Source organism: Emydura macquarii, unplaced genomic scaffold (genome assembly GCF_026122565.2).
Source record: "Emydura macquarii macquarii isolate MOO-44397 ecotype Brisbane River unplaced genomic scaffold, CSIRO-AGI_Emac_v2 contig_2432, whole genome shotgun sequence".
NCBI lineage: Eukaryota > Metazoa > Chordata > Testudines > Chelidae > Emydura > Emydura macquarii.
Genome location: NW_027132569.1, coordinates 162,228 through 180,326, shown reverse-complemented (window position 1 = coordinate 180,326; position 18,099 = coordinate 162,228). Strand labels below are relative to the sequence as shown.

At 38.3% G+C, this 18,099-nt stretch overlaps 1 protein-coding gene across 1 annotated transcript in view; it reads right to left on the bottom strand.

Annotated features, from left to right (window-relative positions):
- The window catches only part of ITGA9 (integrin subunit alpha 9), a 272,113-nt gene that overhangs the window by 148,114 nt on the left and 105,900 nt on the right, over positions 1-18,099 (bottom strand). The window lies entirely within an intron of this gene.

Here is an 18,099-nt window from a genome sequence, read left to right as displayed (position 1 = left end):
TTGGGATCAGGAAGGAATTCTGCCCTGGGTCAGACTGGCAGAGACCCTGGTGGCTTTTTTGCCTTCCTCTGCACCATGGGGCATGGGTCACTTGAAAGTTTAAACTGGTGTAAATGATGGATTCTTTGAAACTTGAAGTCTTTAAATCATGATTTGAGAACTTCAGTAACACAGCCAAAGGTTAGAGGTCTATTACAGGAGTGGGTAGGTGAAGTTCTGTGGCCTGCAATGTGCAAGAGATCAGACTAGATCTCCTTGTCTGGCCTTGGAGCTACTAGACTCAAACTCAGACTTTATCTATAACAGTTCTTGTTTGACTCAGACCTCTACAAACTTCATTATTTATATGCCACTGTTATTGGATCATCAATTTTAAAACTCCATATTCATTTTTTAAGTTATTTATTCAGGAATTTTATATATAATCACCATAGATGGGCCAGTTTTTGCCATATGCAGCCTCATTAATATCAATCAAAATTTTGCCCTATATTTTTCTTTTATTAGATTGTATTTAACAACTACTTGCCCAAAAACAAGTGCATGCTATGGGACAGCTTCTCAGCTGGCAAAAATTGGCATAGCTGCATAAGAATCTGCCCCTATTTGGTCAATGAAACGATATCAGAAACAAATATTAGGAAACCAAAAATGCATAATGTAGCTGTTCCCTCTTCGTACAAAATGATTCATAGAGTTTATGACCAGAAAAAGACCTTGTATATCATCTCATCTGACTACCTGATACACTCATTTAAATTTCACTCATTTATCCTTGCATTGAGTTCAACGATGGGTTTTGGCTAAAGCACAACTTCCAGAATCCAATCTTGATCAGAAGACATCAAGAGATGGAGAATCCACCACTTCCTTGGTGGTTTGTTCCAGAGATTAATCGCCCTCACTGTTAGAAATGTGTGCATTATTTCTAACCATTATGTTCCCAGCCATTAGTTCTTGTTATGCTTTTCTCCACTAGATTAAAGAGACATTGAGTACCTGGTATTTTCTCCCTGTGACACTACATATACACTGTAATCAAGCCACTACATCATCTTTTTGACAAGCTAAACAAATTAAACATTTCAAGTCTCTCACTGCAAGGCATTTTTGCCAGCCCTCAGATTATTTTTGTGGCTTTTCTCTGCACCGTCTCCAATTGTTCAACATTCTTTTTTAAAATATGGACCCCAAAACCATACATCATATTCCGGTGTTGGTCTCACCAATGCTGTATGCAAAGGTCAAAAATCACCTCTCACTCCGCTATTTACACATCCAAGCAAAACATTAGGCCTTTTTACCACATAGTTGCCTGTCCACTATGATCCCTATGTCCTGTTTAGAGTCACTGCTTTCCAGAATACAGTTCCTGTTCAGTCAGTTTGACCGGCATCTCTTGTTCCTAGATGTATAACTTTGAATTTGGCTGTATTTTGTTTGAATGGGCCCAGTTTATAAGCAATCCAGATCACTCTGTATGACTGTCCTGTCCTCCTCATTATTTATCACTCTGCTAATCTTTGTTTCATCCACAAATGTTAAGAGCTCTGATTTTATATTTACTTCTGGATCCTGGAGAAAAATGTTGAACAGCATTGAGACTAGTACCAATCCACGCAGAACCTCTGTAGAAACACCACCACACTCAATGATGACTCCCCACTAATAGCTACTTTTTGAGGTGTCAGACAGTTCTTATTTGTCTGTTTAATATGTGCTTTATTGATACTGCAATCGTGCTAACTTAATCAGAATGTCATGTGGTACTAAGTCAAAGTACAGTACTACATCTACGCAGTTACCTTTATCAAACTTGTAATCTCAAAGAATGAAGTCAGTTTGACAAGACCTATTTTCCAAAAAACCATGTTCACTGGCATTAGTTGTCTTCCTAGCATTTAATTCTTCATTTGCATCCTGTATCAGCTTTTTCATTATTTTGCCTGAGACTGATAGCTGATAGTTACCCAAATCAACACATCTACCTTTTTTGAATATTGGAACAATGTTAGTCTTCTTCTAGTCTTTTGGAATGTCCTACATATTCCAAGGTTTATGAAATATTAACATTAACAGGTCAGAAATCTCTTTGGTCAACTCTTTTAGGACTCTTGGGCACAAGTTATTCAGCCTACTGATTTAAAAATGTTTATTGCTAGAAAATGTTGTTTAACATCCTCCTTAATTACTAATGGACTGGAAAGTTGTTCATCATCCTCATGCAAGAGAAGTACATTTTTCTGTTTTTTCCCAAATACAGAATAGCAATATTTATTGAACGCTTCTGCATTTTCTGCATCATCAATAACAATTTTACCATCCCCATCTATGAATAGGCCTATACCATTCTGAGGATCTCTTTTGCTCCTAAATACAATGGGGCTTTAGAGAGGCTAAAATCACACAGAAATGTTTCCCATATAACAAAATCTGAACCATAAAAATAGGACTGCTGCACCATAAATAATGATGCTCTGGTTGAAGAGATAGTTAGGGACATTAACAGCTGACATTTCAGGAGTATTTGGCCAAACTTAGGAGGAACGGTATATAAACAGAAGTCAGTGGACACAATCCTCTGGAAATGTACTGCACCAGCGCCTTGTTAGTAAAGCAAACTGGATATGTGAAAACAATCTCTCTTTCAGCCCACTCTCATTCAAGATTGATTTCAGATGTGGTTTAAAATTTGAACTTCTAATTCAATTCTCTCCCAATATGAAATCATGAAATAACCACAACTAAAAGATGTTCTGCTCTCATAAAAAACACTATAAAAGACACTCGCTGTTGGTAACTGTATTAAGGTGTATTTATGTCCTGCACTTAATACTATGGTGAGATTCAATTAAAGAAGAAAAAAAAAAGCTTTTTACTGGAATGGAAAAATGTCTTTAAAAAACTTATATGCAACATGGTTGGTGTTTAAGTCTCAACTGCAGATATGATTTACGCCACCCACAGGTGAGCTGTCTCCTTTTGAAAAGACCTTCAGCCAGGCTATTGAGAACTGAAATGAGACATCTTAAGTTCCTGGATGAAAAGACAGGCAGCTTATTTAACTCTGCCTATTATGTTAAAAATATAGAAAGATTTTTTTAAGTGGGTGGAATCCTCTTTTCCACAAGGAAACTGGCTTTTACCACTACCCTTTAGTAAAGAAGACTTTTCTCTTGGCATCTGACATTTGAAAAGGAAACAAAAGGGGAAAATACAGATCAGATTACGGTGGTAGGCGTCCACCTCCAGCGAGTTTTTCCAAAGCCTCTGCAAGGAAAGTCCTTTCCGTTATGTAGAAATCGTCTCAACTGACTTTTCCATTCCTTTAACGGCATGTCTGCAGCACCTATAATCTCCAAGGTCTACCTTTAGAGCTGACCAAATTAACAATTCCATCTTTTCTTTGAAAAGAACATTAAAAAAGACAAAAAATATATTACAAGTTATCTCAAAGATTCTAAGCAGCAGATTTTCAGTGCAGGCATTTTACATTTTATTCTGTTTTAGTGAATTATTGTAATAAAACAAACTAATCAAGGAAAACAGTGATACGTATTTCTGCACATTGATTGCTGTTAAAATCTTTGCAGCTGCTTTTGCAAGTAACTATTTGAGGTATTTGTGGTATTCCACATATGAAATATAGGGAATACCACATACACTACGGTAACGTTATCTACTTGCAAAGGCAAAATTACAAAGATTTTAATGGCAACCATTGTATATTTACTGGTTAATCTACTCGGAATTTAAAATGGAGATCCATTATTCCGAAGAGGCCCTTGTTGTTCTAAACTAACACTGCAGCTATTCAGACTAATAGTTACAATTTGAGATTTAATCCTTTTGTTGGACACATAAACAGAAGACAACAGTACTTTTGAACAGCAACCTGATGACAGGGTTGGATGGTCCAAAATGCAGGACACAATTCCTAACTGAAACAAGCAAAGAAAGAAATGAAAGCCTACTGCACGACGTACTCCACTAAAATAACTGTGGCATTTACCAAGCTGAGTTGTGAGGCCCACACTGGCCCATGTGTCAGTGGGACCCTCCACAATGATACACCAATGAACCTATCCTGTTAACAAACACACTTTCCCTTTCCTATGAAACTATCATCCATTCCTGTCAACACTGAATGTCCTCAGGGGTTTTCTCTATTTTACAAAAAAAAATTTCCAGCTCATTCCCAAAACCAATTCCAACAGACAAACATTTTACTACCTTCTCCCATGTCTTTGTTTTTATTGAGTACAGATTTTGTATAGCCTGAGTGTTGACTATAGGGGTCAAAAATAGACACAAATGGAAGTGAGTTTCAAAGGAGACTCAGGGAGTTGTCAGACTCAAGCTGTCAAGCTCAATTGTCAAACTTAGGCTTCTCTGAAAATCCCTGCCCAAGTTGCATCTGCACAATATGCATGTGGGGTACAAAGAGCATAACCATACATGTAAAATATGCAGCTTCACATTCAAGATAGATAATTACCCTGCCACTGACTCTACATTTAATTATCATTTTGTGCCTACATGTATACATTTTGCAGCTCTTGGGCCATAATTTTCCATTGTTTCAGCTATTGCTAAACAAAGCAGCATTTAATTGTTCCCTCCTTTGGCCTGCAAAGAAGGTGACGATTACACCCACTAGTTTCAAGAAGGTGGTGTGATTGCCAAACAATACAATCTTTTTAAATGTTAGAGACATACAGAAAGATTATTTCCAATCATCCCTCAACCTTGCCATTCTTAGTCAGCTAATTTTTCATAAGCACCCCTGCAAATTTGGTATCCAAGAGGGAAGTGAATGCAAAGAGGACTTGAGGAACAGCTCAGGAAGGGCACAGAGCTGTGGAAGAAGCCACAGAGACAGTGTAGGAGAAGCAGACAAACGGCATGTTGCATTAAATCTTCCAGGGCACTTCTTGTTTAATGAAAGCACTTAGCCTTTGGTCAGGCTAAAGAGCACCTTTACAGAAATTTAACACAGAGCTGTCAGGCATTGTTTATACATAAAACACTCAGACACACTTTGCGCACAGTGTACACAACAAAGGGGGAAGAACATTTTCTGGCTTTAAAAGTCATTTTTAAATATTCCTAAAACTATTTTAAACCTTCCTTTATCTCTACCAATCTTCAACGTCAAAGGATATTCAGGGTTTATTTTTAACATGAGAGAGAATAAGGTGGTCTAGAATTATATCCTCAGGCTCTACTTTCTGAAACTACTTTTTCCTTTCATATTGTGCAAATATCTGAATATCCAGATAGAAAACAAATACAATCCTTTTGATTTCTGAAGAGAAATAAGGGAGGTGATTTCCTTGGAGAGGAATGGACGTGAGGATAAAACTTAATTTACATCATGAAAAGAGCAGTAGCACCAGGTGATTTTTACATCATTCCCAAAAGCAACACAAAATTTCTCAGTTGGAATTCCACCACTAATGACTTCTGTAGAGTACTGCTACAAACCAAGTTTTAACTTAGATTTGGAATATTTTTTCATATTTTCTAAACATTACCCACCTGCCCTTCTCTCCAGTCAAACAAGAACAATAAGTAACAATAATAATAAAATAATACCGCCATCTCCCTCATTCTTATATAGTGCTTCTCATCAGTAGCTCTCAAAGTAACTGGTCCCTGATTCCAGTGCACAAATTATTCTGCATACTTCTTTGTAGACCTTTAGGGTCTCATTTCACAAAGTGATGCCCATATCCATGCCTACTCCTTGCACCTGCATTTACCACATCAGTGAGCATAAATCATGGATTTTTGGGTACACACGAGTAAACGGATGCCTATCTATCCATGTGCACATACAAATCTTCCACCTGCCCAATCTGTGCATGCATATGTGCAAAAAAACAGACACACAAAGGGGACACTACTTTTAACAATCATGTCCTTAATAATTACATTGCACTGTTCTGCTCTCCTATTTGTCATGGTAACAAAGAAAGTCTAATCCACCATTCCACATTAGTAATATCTGAGTCCTCTCACTCAGTCCAAGACATCTGGGAGAAAAAAAAATATTTGGTAGGCTTTCCAAGATGTAACCAATAGTCTCATCAGATAACAAGCTAACATATTTTAGGATTCCAACGTCCTCACATAAAGCCTTTGTGCTGCAAACAATTAAGTACATGTTATCTGCCATAAATTTGTCAAGCAACTGTGAAAAAGGATGGATTTGGACCACAAAGCCTTGGATCAAATCTTTTGTATGTGTCTCCAGACATCAGTCAGAATCCCATCCAAACTTGGGTTTCTGTGGGAAGTTTGATCTTTACTCCATTTCATTAGTTTCATAGCCAATTCTACCCTTATTGAGGATATACTGAAATACTCCAGTGTCTTCAAAAACCAATTACAAGCACTTTTAGCCATGTTCTATCTCTTTGGTGGCGATTTTAAGCAAATCTCTTAAAAATCTACCAGAGGCCCAATAAAAATTCATGTGCATTACCATATGCTTTCTGTATTTCCTGATTAGACCCACAGAAGAAGTGTTGAATATTTGGTTTCATGAATTAGAATGTAGCATGTAGCCTCAGGGCCTGGTTTGAGTGAGGTGAGGTATTCGTGTGTCTAACATTACAACCTCTTATACCCATCAGCCCTGCTTATTGCCTTGGCAAAACCCAAATCTTTTAGGTAAACAACAGAACCTTCAGCACATTAGCTGAATGGCTAAAAACCTTTTTCAAGAACACATTGATGGTAATTACACATTTTGAGGGCAGCCTGAAATCAGGTTGGTTGCCTAATCACTTAAGGATTTCACTCTCCATGGATATTTTCACAGGGTACTCCAGCTACTCACCTAATCTTACAACCCATTTGTACCCAAATGAATCTAATATAACCTTTACAAATGTACATTTAGAAGACTTCCAAGACTTCTTCCTACTGGCATACAGCTTTTTAGGACCTCTTTCTGAAAGGTACTCCTACCAATTTCATAAGATCAGGCCCTAAATCTGAGAAGATTGCAGCTCAATTCTTCATTGTGGTTGATCTCTAAATCCAAGAGCCAGGAGAAAATTCTAGATATGAAAAACATCACGATCCTGAAATTTTAGGGTTTCCTCTAGAGTTTTTGAAGGATTCTGCTTAATTGTGTGAACTCCAAGTTTTTCATTTAAAAATAATTTTCCTTCATTTTCCACATGGCCAGAACTGAATGGCATAGTAGGAATATTACCAAAGGCAGTAACCATTATGAAAAGTCCCTAACTACTGTGGAATCTTCACATCTTTCACCTCTCATTGATCTCCTCCTGTTCCTGACATAAAGGCAACTTTCTACCTTCATTTCAGGAATAGATTTACAATATCTCACTTGCAAACTGACCCGCCGCATCACAAGAGCAGTTTCCACTACACGTGTCAGGCCCCTAGCCAAGTCAAAAAGAGACAATGTATTTTGTGATATCTCATGAGGGGCAGGGATTCATTAGGCACTGCTAAAAAACCTTAGCTGCAGCCTTCTGAAGGTGTTCATAAGTAAACTTTCAGTTGCTTATTAGCTGACCATAATTTTAAAACATGGTCATGAGGGTACTCTTCAATGAAAGCTATTTCTTTGTCAGATTTCAGGTTTATACATTCAGCTATTAATGGGTGATATGTGGAAACAGAAAATAATGTTTGTTTTTTAAATGGGAAAAGTTGTTTTTTTCTCCAACCTGACAGAACTCAAACACAATTGAAGGGATTTTACTCATACTTCCCACAGAGACAACAAGCATGGAAAACTTCATCCCCAAAGGTCAATTTTCTGCAAACTTATGATAGTATGAAAACAGGGTGCTACAACTGAAATTCTTTTGTGACTTTAATTATAGCAGTTGCTACCGGGCAAACGGTATAATTTTCACAACCCAAACTAAAGGGAAAGAAACAAAAGTATCGCAATTGTTTTGGAAAGCTATAAGGGAGGTTATTTCTGCTCTTTAACCAAGACAGGTCAGGAAGTCATGTATAGGAAAGTTACACTAACATACATTGCTGGAGCTTCTCAATGCTCTGCCAACTCAAGCCACTAATAGAATATTTGTAATTCATGGCAAACACTAACTCTGTTGTGTCTCAGTTCTTACCAGTTCAGTAATGAATCAAATGGGTTTTACAAATACAAAAGAAACACACCAATCCTGCAGAGAGCTCTGCCTGGGTCATATTGCTATGCCCACGCAGAGTCCCAATGACTTTCATGGGGTACAGTGACCTGCAAACCTCAGAAGGTTCAGAGGTTGGATGTGGTTGGAATACACACCCAAATTTATGAAAAGCTTGTCAGGATTAGCTGAACATTTGAGGTCCAGCAAACCTCCCTTTTCAGATCTGTAAAATTCCCTTTTCCCAAGAGGCCTCATGATTCTGCTGCTTTTAATATGCCCTAGCTTTTTCCTGTTCTGCTGTACTACCTCGAAGCCAGGTAGATAACTTTGCTGCTGAGGGGAATAGTCAGAACCCTGTTAACGGTACTAGGGCCTCTTATTCAGGATGAAAGCAGGGAACCTACTTTCCTATTCTGAGTCTCTAGGGTGACAGATTCTCAGCTCTCTCCCCCCCAGTCCACATAAGTCACTTTCCATGGCCAAACTGGTGGCCTATGCCCTCTTCTGTTGCCCTCTTCGTAACTATTCCATGATGGCCTGCTTTTCTAAGGTGCTGATTAAAAGGCATCCTGAAGCTAAGGTGACCATATTTTGAATATAAAAATTCAAGTTACTTTTGTTGCAACATTTTTGGGGTTACAAAATAATCATGCTCAAGACAAGTTCATTTCTTTAAAAATGTGTGTGGTGTCACTGCTGCCAGGTTCTGACTTAAAAGTGACATATGCATATTTCTCAGAGTGGAGGATTCTTTTTTTCCAGGATCTTACTTAGTTTATGAATGAGTCCTTCATAAAACACTGAACAAGTGTCATTAACATTCACTTTGAGCAAAGGAGCAGCTCTGATAACGTCTACACTCCTTCAGCTTTTCTATTCACTCCAATCACCATTCATCACACAGAATACTCATGCCACTGAACTATCTGTTCCTGATAAACAGAACAAATTCCACTGAGTACATAAATGCTTTGATTGATTAAATGAAAAACACAGGATATTTCAGGAGTCCTGAAGAAAGTTCCTGGAGCCTACATCCCAGAGGGCTTTATGATATTGTGAAATTGCTCCTTCTGAATCCTTCAAAGCTGGCCATAATAAGCAGGTTCAGTTTGAGGGCATTCTTATTTAATGGCACCAAATTGGCCAACCCTAACCAAGCCAGTTTTTTACCCAAACAAATTCCTAATGGAGAAAACTTTACTTACATAGATATGAATATGCTAGAAATATACATATTCTACCTATAAAACTAGTTACCTGCAGCTGTCCAGCCATCAGCTGACAGAATCTACTATTTTTAAAAGCTCATTCAACCACGTGAATGTCTGCCTGCTAAAAACAGCCGCATATTCTTGACCCGAAAGTAGCTATCACTGCATACATCATGCATAGCAATATCAGAAATAGCACTGTTTTCTTATCTGCCCAACTGACCATCATGGAATACCACTTCCGTATTTTGAAATGCTTTATGCTTGCCTCCAAAAAGTAAGTTCTTAGAAGCATCACCAATGTTATAATGGAATCAATTATCCTGGATTTACTGAGTCTTCGATCAATCTGAATGACAAGAATTCTCATAATTCATTCCAAATATGCATCTCATGGCCACATAGAGGGTTTGGAATGGAAAGCTCTTCAGACAACACACATGGGATAGCTTCTGAGCTGCTCCAGGGCCTACAGAGAGAGTAGGTTTGTTTTTTGGGGGTTCCTCTCTGGCAGTGGCCTCAAGCAAGAAGAACATGGCTTGAAGCCTGATGACTATGGCATATCTTGGTAATGCAAGCAGAAAAAAAACAAAATGGGGGGGAGGGGAGATAAGTCTGAAAGAAACCATTTTTTAAAAACATAACTGAAAAACTTATCAACTACAATCATCAGACTAACTATATTATATACTGTATTATACACAAACCTGAAAGAGAAAACTGTTCTGGAATTGAACAGGGTTCCAACAACTTTTGAAGGGAGTAAGAAGGAACTGAGGTGGGGACTTTGCCCGTTATACCTGCATGCATGGCATGTGGCATCACGGGGAGCTCGAGCCGCCTGATAGGTACCACCAAGGGAAAAAGTTGGATATGTTCACAGTGTCACATACTTCCACATCTTGCTAGAGAATTGTGTGCAAAACCACCAATTGCTGAAAAAGGAATGGAGGTAGATTATCCATGCCTAAACCATACCAAGATCTCTAGATCATTGTGTGTGGTTTGAGGCCAGTCTAGGGAAGCTGCAGTTCCAGGGTAGTGTCAGGTTTTGGCTACAGGGATGATAGTGTTTTTATTTCAACAACTACAGTATTCTATAATGATGGTTAAAATCACTACAGCTTCCATCATGTTATTGTAGTCATCTGAGCCATTACTGGGGAATCACATTATATTTTTCCAGGTAGTGGTATGGAAAAAGAGACAGCACTATATCTGCTAGTTCAATTGTCTGTCTGATATACCCAATAGTTGGGAACAGCAGCCATGCTAAGGTTGGATCATCATTTATGTACAGTAGAAAGGGATAAATGATGTGGTTTTGATTTGATGACTGAATGCTGCTTAAAAAAGGTGCCTAGCACTCCGTCAGAATGATACAAATGAATACAATATAACAAATATAAAAAGACCTTTCGATCACTTTGTGATCCACAATGAACCAAATTCATCCCTGGTATAACTCCTGAGGTGTTGAGATACCATTATAAGGATTGACATGGGAATGCCTACAAACAAATTTGGCCCCTTGTAATGTCTAGAAGGACCTTTCTGATTAAATAAATTCTAAGACCAAGATTTGAAAAAACAACAGGTGCCTAAAGTTAGGCTTGTAAACCCATATTTAAACACCTAAATAAGTGGCCTGTTTTTCAAAAAATGCTGAGCACTCAGCAGTTCCCACTAAAGTAAATTGGAAAATTCTCACTGACTTCAAGAAGAGAGGGATCAGTTCCTGAATATTGCAACCAGATACTTCAGATAGTCACAGCACTCACCATGAAACCATTCTTATTGCCTCAATGTACATTTTAGGAGCTACTTTTAACAAAGAAATAATCAAATTCTTAAGAAAATCCAATGACTCATGCTGTTTTAAATGTTTTTTCTTTGAAGGGTAGGACATCATTTTCCTACTAATAGTGGGAACTATTAAGAAGCACAACTAATAATGCCTGAATGGGGAGAGGAGAACAGTGTGTACCTGGGGATAGAATGTACGACTTTAGAAAAAGAATCAATGTGTTGGAGGCAATTTATATTTAAGAGAAATCAAGTCACAGCTTCCATGTACAATACAAATAGCTCATTGTCTTCTTTAGCCTGCTTTTTGAGGTGGGGAGTTGTTCTTTTCCCCAACAGTCCACAAAAGAAATGAGAAAATTGAGGAGAGATCATCTCCCTGCTGTAAATGTGCTTTAAAAAAAATTAGTATCTTCAAGAGCTTTGTTCTACCCTCAAGGTTACATAACCTCCTGGCTACAACTGAAGAACTGAAACAAACATTAAACAGGAAAATGCTCCAGCAAACAAATTCCAACATTAGACTAACAAACATTTAAAACAAATAAATATCTTTGGTTTTCACACACAGAAATGGCCTGAAAATCTCTCTACCAAGAGCAATGAGTTTGTAGGAGAGAGGTGAAAAGGAGGCCTACATAGTTGACTCTGGTCTTGTATTAGTTATTAGTCTCAGAGGTTTCTCTTCAAGGACATTGCCTGAAACAGTGGCTACATAGGACAACACGATAAAACCATTCCTGGTTGGGCAGTGACTACATTTTCAATCACAAAGAGCCATAGATTAAGGCTTTTGGCTTCCTTCTTACTCTTGCATTTCACTGAAATTAACAACATATCTATCTCCAAGGTGAGGCTCTCTCTCTCTGCTGATATTGGGTTTACTGATTTGCACATAAGGCCAGGAGCCACAAACTATTGAATTCTAATCCCAGTTTTTTCAGTGATTTCCTTTGTGACTGAGCAAAATCATTTCATCTTGGTGTCTCATCTTCCCATCTGTAAAATAGGGATATTTCCTTACTTCACAGGGATATTGTGAGGATTAATTAGTTCATGCCTGTAAGGTGCTTTGAAGAAGAAAAATTCTATACAAATGCGGAGTATTATCGGAACTTAAATCAAATTCCTAAAGCTGTTCTGTGTATTTACTAGAGAAAAATATCTGAGCTAAAGTGAGCATTAGACTTAAGTGTCTTTTGAGGCACCAAAAATATTAAACTGTCTCTGGTATTATAAAAATCACTGCACATCATTTAGCACATATAGTCAACATTCAGAATAAACCAGTAGCTGAACTAATTTGAACCTGATATTAAGACAAAATGCGTCATTGGCTGTTCAAAATACTCAAACAGTAACCCCCAAAATGTCAAGCCAATCGAAACTAACATTTCCATTTCCTCAAAGAAATTTTCAAAACCATTCAATGATGCATTTGCTCAACCTAGTTAATTATCTCGCACAGTATTGGGCATGGCAATCATGTGAGTTCTGTCTTCCTGCCCCCTTAGAATTTTATGTAAAAAATAGATGAGGTAGAATATGAAAACAACAATGTGGTGTGCTTTGATGAGAAAGACCTTGCCCTCATGCAGCTTTAGGACATTAATTGAGGATGACTGGAAAGAGAAAACATTGTGCATGAAGGAACAGTGCAAATGATGAGTTCAGCAACCTGGATTAAAGTCAAAATGGAAACAGGACTGAATACGATTTCCAAGACCCTGATATGCTAAAGAGAAAGATGAAGAATGAGTTGCCTTCACCTCCCTACCACCAAAAGGAGACAACGAGCTTGCCTGTGAATTCATAAGCATGCACAGCCCCAAACACTTCAGAATGCAAAGCCTAGAACAATGGGGTGCTGGTCCATGACTGGGGCTTCTAGGTGCTATGCTAATACTAATACTAACACAAATAAATAAAATAAGGGAGTCAAGTGGTCAGTTGCACTGCTGCCACTTAAGGCTAACCCTGATAGGAAACAGACGTGTTACCATATCCTATCCTAGCTCGAATATTTTTTCAGCACTTTAATGAATAGTGAAGCTTCTCTTCCTGGGTCACTCAGAGAAACAGGAGGCACTCCAATGTGTGCACTTTGCCTTCATGCAGTGAGCAAGTGGGGAGAAATTCTGCAGCTGTGGTTGTCTCCAGTTCAGATGGACTCTGAGCCAATTAGGAAAGGATAGAAATTACCATGCATCCAGTGACTGCAAGCCTCCAACGAATAACAATGCAATGAAATTAATGCAATTCCTACTAGTACCAGCAGCGGATAGTCAAGCCTCACTGGAAAAATCTCCAACCTGGAAACAGTGATTTAGAACTTCCCCATTAAAACAAGATGCATATCATTTTCTTAGCTCAGTGAGGTAAGTGGAACTTAAGACCAATAAAATAGCTTACTTCCTGTTTGGAAGGACCTGTGCACAAAATTGTGCCTATTACAAACGATGATACCATAGATCTAACGTATACATTTAATGCTGCTTGTCTCACGTAGCTCATAAAGCTGGTAATAGGACATGGGCGTCTTTCCTCCACCACGTATTATCATTTCAAATCAAGCCAAGGTTGGTGTTGACCAAACATTGCTCCCATCTGACAACTACCAGTGCTCTCAGTCCACATCAAGCCACAACTGAAATTAATTTATACCCTTGCTGCAACAGAAGCATCAAAGACTGAATGGGTGCAAAGACTGAACATTTCATCCCTAGAAATGGTGTCTCCAGAGCAGGAAAACATCAGCAGGACAGAATGGAAAAACTTGCACTATCAATGTCTGTGTTACATCCCTTCTGTTGATAAAGAGAGGATTTCCATGGGGCTGCCAGTTCAACACTTTTCAGAAGCACTACATTCACATAAAAAAATTACAAGCAAGGTGGAAAGTTTGATAATGCTACTTTTGGATTTAGATGGACTAAGGAATGTGTATGGCACAAATCCCAGGTGCTGTAATACAGTCTATGAGAATTAATAAACTGGAGACCATGATTAAAAAAAAAAAAGTGGCAACCAAATCAGAGTCTGTCAGAATTTCAGGACAAAATGTACTCACCAGGATGCTATGCCAAGAAGGAATGCAGGATGTTCTAGACCATTAGCATGATTAGGAAGAAAAGAAGTATTGACATTTTGCTAGAAATTTCTTATCAGAAAAAAACAAAAGCTTTCCAGGTTGGGGTGGTGGAGGGAGGGAAGCATTATTGGATTTATCAGAAATTAATATCTGAGAAAATTCTGTCCCACGTTACTGAATCTAACCTATAGAACTGACTGATACCACAGAACCTTTGCAACATCATGGTTTAACAAAGAAAAGGAGATCTCTTGGTTCCTTTGGGCAATAAAGCGATTGTGCTATCCAAAACAAATGGGAAAATAGAATATAAAATATTTGTTATCCTATTAATAATTTTATTCCAGGTCATTTCTCTGGTTGACTCCACCAAATGAAGAAGACAGATTATGGTTGTTGAACTTTGTCTAATAAAACTCAGAAATTATAATATACAATAGTACATGGAAATCATCCATTGTTCCATGTTTTAGTCTTTATTACAGCAGCTTTAGTTTTGCTAATTTACAAAATTCTTGAGCGTTCTAGTTTAACCATACATTTCCACACCTGAACTGAACCTAAGGCCTTAAAATTCCATTTGTGCCTTGTAAAAAGTTGGAAGTCAATCCTAATCTCAAGAAAAGGAGCATATGAACCTCGACGTATGGATATACTTCAGGATATGTTGTTACACAATCACATGCTATCGTTGGAATAGCATGTTCAGATTGTCCTAAAGCATTCAGATGAAATACAGACTGCCTCCAGAGTTCACAGAAGAAAAAGACCATTTTCACATGTTCAAACACATCCAGGGTCTGTTTATTTTCCTAAATTTGAGCTTTTTCCCTTAGCCAGAGTATGTTGGAGGTGTAGCCCAATACACTCCCAACACAAAGATGACATCATGCACAAGTGATCTCCTACTTCATGACAAATCAAAGTACCATTAGTTAAATGCAGCTTACTTTTAACTGGAAACAGTCAAATCCAGATATGAAAAGAGGTGGGTGGGGAGAAGCAGGCAGCCTCTCTTTTTGGTCAGAAGCCTTGCAATGTCTCACTGCCCAGCTAGTTAATGCTGCTTTAGTTAAGTGCCAGATTAATAGAGCTTTGTCTAAAACCATTCCATTACTTCATCTATCACACTGGCAATGAGGCCAACACATCATCTAACACAGTAAGTGTAGTACTGGAATGGCAGCAGAAGGACCAACCTCATGTAATGTCAAGTTAATGGAAAAGTGGTCAGTTTTTGAGTTTGGATTACATGCTGCCTGACTATTTCTTTCCTTAGTCAGTATTACTCCGTCTCAGTTTTGCAAGGCACCCCCTGAGGCTAACAAGCGGGAGGAAATGTTAACCTACCAGCAGTTGAGGAATTTCCTAAATTCCTTAGGTCTTTCCTGAGGTAGCATTGGGGTATTATTTTAGTGGTGAGTTTGAGAAGAGGGGGTTCCCTTGTGGTTTGTGTGGCCTAGCAGCTAGAGTGCTGGACTGAAATTCAGAAGACTTGGGTTCTATTCCTGACTCTACCACTCACCTGCTGAATGACCTTAGACAATCCATTTTCCCTGCCGATGCCTCAGTTTCCCCATCTGTAAAATGGGGATAATGATACTGACCCTCCTTTGTGAAGGGCTTTGAGATCTATGGATGACAAGCTCTATATAAGAGCTAGGTATTATTTCAAAGATGATCTGCAAAGTTCATTGTTAGCAAAACAAACAGAATATTGTTAGCAAAACAAACAGCTGTGAAATCCCCAGGGGATGATCTACTTCAACTGCGAAGTTTTCGGAACAATTTAACCCATCGTGTCATTCTGTGTAGAAGTAGTGGCTGAGTCATCTAGTGTAGGAGTAACTATAAATACCTAATGTCAAGCCTTCTGCGCAAGCCCTACAGTATTTGATATACACTGTTTTGGAGACACCAGAACACTGGCGAAAGAGTACAGCATGTCCTTTTTAGGAATGAACATCTGCTGCATTTTCCAAAGAGCAACTGGTGTGACCTCCCATCTCCTAAATATGTCAACTGCCCGATGATGCTTTTTACAAGCTGAGATGCAGGATCTTCTCACAGTTAGAAAAAAAAAAGTGTTTGCATGGAAAAAACAAAAAGAAGCCAGAAAATATGTTAAGTCACTAAAAACGCTGTTCCTTTCAGCATAGCATAGGCAGTTGCAGAAGATGAAATACAGGTCTCTTAGGCTATTGCAAATGATTCATATAGCTCGTTCTTTTAACCTTCCTCCACTATACTTTTTGGTTAGTGTCAATGTACAAAATAAGTCTGATCCCAAACGAGCAGTCTCCACCCTGAATTCTCAGTCCCCCATTGATATTTTCCTGAAGTAGATATGTTTAGTAACTGAAAAATACACAGTGTGAGCAATACAAATACATTAGTTTGAGTTTAATTTAGCATAAAAGCTCTCCCCCCCCATCTTCCCAGAGACGGGCCTAAACCAAACCAAACTTCTGGACCACACTGCTGTCAAGCTTTGTGGTGGTTCCATAAACTTTGCAATTTAGGCTTAACTCTACCGCTAAGTGGACGAGCTCCCACCATATAGTAATGTCTAGCATTACGGTTTTTTGTTTTTTTTTAAATAAACTTACTTTGCTAATAATTCTGCTAATTCTAAGTAGGAATCATGTAAAGGAGTTTCACTGTCTGAGTCTACAGGATTCAGCAGCGTTTAATTGCTGGCTTAATGAGGTTAATATTTCTAACTTCTGCAGTGAGGGCCTGAACGTTTCCTACCTCCTGTGGATGAATGGAGAGAATCTGCTCTGAAATCCACTTCCAGCTACTATAAACAAACAGTCACATTTCATGGTAATGTCAACAGGCTGCAGAAATATGACTTTACTCTCCCTTCACATGTGCATGCGCATGTGCACACACTTTTCTTCCTCTTCTCATGCACACATTTTTTTTTATATATAAAACAATGGGAATTAAGTTGGCGGTTTATTTTAGCTAACTTTTTCATTTAAAACTTAGAGCTTTTGGGAGACACATTTATATTTTTTAAACAAAGAAAAAAAAGTCCGTGCCTAAGCACTTTGTACTGTGATCCTCTCAGACTAAAAGGGTCAGCTCAGATCAATAATTGGTTGCGAGACCTTCAAGGAGCAATCAGATACTACTAAACAACAGGTGAAACTTTCTTAGGTCACTAAAGAACCTCTGCCCATTAACTTAGGAGAATACCATACCATGATGTCTTTCAGAGGAGTCAGAAAACCAAGATCTTGATCACTGTGTTCATTAAAATCCTATGGCAATAAGACCATTAGCCCTAGCATTCTGTCCAAATTCCAACTAGGCTAGTTAAATTCTACCTACTTGCATTTCCACCTTGTTATTATGACATCGTTCCTGTTCTGAACCACTGCAATGCAAACTTGCAATGTTGATGAGCACTGTTAAACAACTGGTACTTTTCAATGAAAAGACACCTGTATTTCAGTGTTGGGTGAGTCAATCCCTCTGTGTGTATGCAGTTTGTACGTCAGTGTGAAAAGCAGTTTGAAGTCCTTTGGACTCAAACACTCTGCAATACATACACATACATACATGCTAGACAAAGTTCCCTCCCTACAATGATGATGTTATTTTGGGATGTGCAACTTACTATGTGTCCCTCTTTGTGATACTGAGCTGAAATCAGGGGGCAAATTGTTTGCTATAAACATTGCATTATTGTCTTCCTCTCCATATCCTTGGCATCCCCTTGACATCATTTTTTGTTTCAAACAACCCTTTCAGGTGGATTCACCATACTTGACACATTCGTCACTGCCATGTGAAATCATTGCAAATTGACTGAATAAAATCGAAAGTT